The following is a 2,376-nucleotide window of genomic DNA, read 5'->3' on the forward strand; positions in this document are numbered from 1 at the left end:
AAGTGATTGGGATCCGCTGCGCGAAGTGTCACAGTGATTGAAAATGGTCACAAGAAAACGGTGTGCTCTTTCAATGAAGCCACCGTAATAATTTTCAATAATTATGCTGATAGATAACAAGCCATTTTATACTAAGTTGTGCTCTGGCATAAATAACTCTTGAACCAGAAGAATGAATTTCCTAGCGCTTTAATTTTTTCCAGAAACTATTTCTGCATATTAAGACAACCAGAAGTAAGTTCTTGCCCGGAAGTGCGTAGAATAGAAACAAAATCGTCACTCCGTGGTCGTGCCAGTAGAAACCGAGGAATCCTTGAGCTTCGCTTTTAGGAGTTGAACGAGATAGCGGTATCTTGTTTCTATATAGTGAGTACTTCAAGCACTTAGTGGATACACTCTAAGTGTACCAGGTTACTCGAGTAGTTCAAGTCGTGGACTACTACAATCTTGTAGATGAATTTGAATGTGACTTGTGCCAGTCAACCTGTCGGATATGGTAGCAATATGAGTAATGAGTAGCGTGCTTTTGAACAAAAAAAAACTGTGTGATTGAAATATTTAGGAATTTTCTCTGTATCTACTACGTAGTCCTAAGTGAATATGTGCAGTAACTTGTGTGCTTTTCGTAATCGGTGGCTGGCTTTGAATCATAAATTCTTTGTGACAACCTCAAGGTCTGACGCCCGATGACAATATATGCTCGTTCCACGCAACATTACTGCGATATTACGTGATGAGTTGCAAAGCCTGTATACAGGGCGTGTGTGTTTGTAAAACATGAAAGAATGTAAAGCATGTTAAAGATTTTCAGGCAGAGTAAAATGTTTTGACTGTATTTCCAAGCAGAGGCGTGGCTGTGTGGTAGAACATCTACTTGCCACGCGATTAACCTGCTTTCGATCCTCACTTGCACTCGGAAATAGTTACTATTTATTATGTTTGCATCTTTCTGTACCTTTCTCTCACGGACAAGATTTTAATTTTTCGCTCACAAGAAATGACATCCATGCTTACGCTGACGTCAACAACACCAAAGCCGACACCGACGTCAAGCTAACGCTGGAATTTCAGCGAAACTAGCTCTTTAACGGCACTGCCTTAATAACACTTTAGAGTGAGAGTTTTGATAATATCACAACAGGGGTCACGCGCGCCGTTGCTGTCCGCCCCCGCCGCCGCCGGTGTCTAAAACCACTATCGTTCGAAATAAGGGAAAAAAACTTAGCAATTAAAAAAACGCCAAGAACCCAATTCTTTTCGAACCTGGATCCCCTGCGTGGCAGCTCAGTATTCTACCACAGAGCCACGCCGCTGCTTGCGCTCTGAAGCCAACTAGTCTTAGGCAGGCTTCCTGTGCGGAAAAAAAATCGCGTTAATATTATAATAACGCGTTTTGAAGAGCAAAAAAAAAAAGAACCAGGTGTCACGCAGTGCGAATAATGCTACGATTGGGTCTAAAAATGCTCTGAACTGTTACAAAAGGTTGTACCCATTCACCTGTTAACTGTGGTGCATACCCACTGGGAGGTGTTGTGAAAATAAAAATATTAGAGCAGAGTAGAGCAGAGCCTTGGACAGTGGCACTCAGCCACGCTGGCTGATTGGCCAAGAACCAGATAATTGTGAAAAGAAATTTTTATTTATTATTTTATTTGTCATCTACCTAAAGACGAAAAAGGTGATAACTTAACAAAATTTCAAATACTATTATAAGATGAGTAAAAACATAGTATTTCTGAGCTGGGTAATTGAAGAAAAAATAATTAGGAGTGAAAAAAAACGCGATGTAGAAAATAGTAGTATCAGTTGGCTCTACAATCTAAATCTCTCTGAAAGTTTATTAAGCCTTTTCAAGGCATCGGCAACATTCCGGTAATTGTGACCAAGGGACAAAACCCCGAACAGAAGCACACTTGATACACTTAGATACAGTCTAAAACGTTCGCAAATGGTAGTTAAGGTACTTTCCCGTGATGTACGGTATCTGTTATAGGAAATGAGGTAACATTCTGTGGCCTCATCTGCCCCACGAAAAGAATAGTTTGGCGAAGCGGCCAGACCAGCTCTCTTGAAATAAAAATAGAAATATGGAGTCTGGCATCTGTCATAGTTCTTCATCATCGTCAGCCACAGCATAAAAATTGCACATAATTTCCTGGAACTGTGCAGCGGGTACCACGCTTCTCCGTAGAATGACGAAGGATGACATAGTGAATTCTTACCTATACTACACAATGATTTATGACGTAGTGGGTACCCTTCAAGTGTACCTGCAGCAGCTTCCCAAACAGTGTTAAAAAAGCCCGTGATAGGCCGTTCTTTCAGCTTTCGTTGTGACAGTGCTGCGTGGTCCGCGCAGGCCAGGAGGTTTAATAG

Source organism: Rhipicephalus microplus, unplaced genomic scaffold (assembly GCF_043290135.1).
Source record: "Rhipicephalus microplus isolate Deutch F79 unplaced genomic scaffold, USDA_Rmic scaffold_25, whole genome shotgun sequence".
Classification (NCBI taxonomy): domain Eukaryota; kingdom Metazoa; phylum Arthropoda; class Arachnida; order Ixodida; family Ixodidae; genus Rhipicephalus; species Rhipicephalus microplus.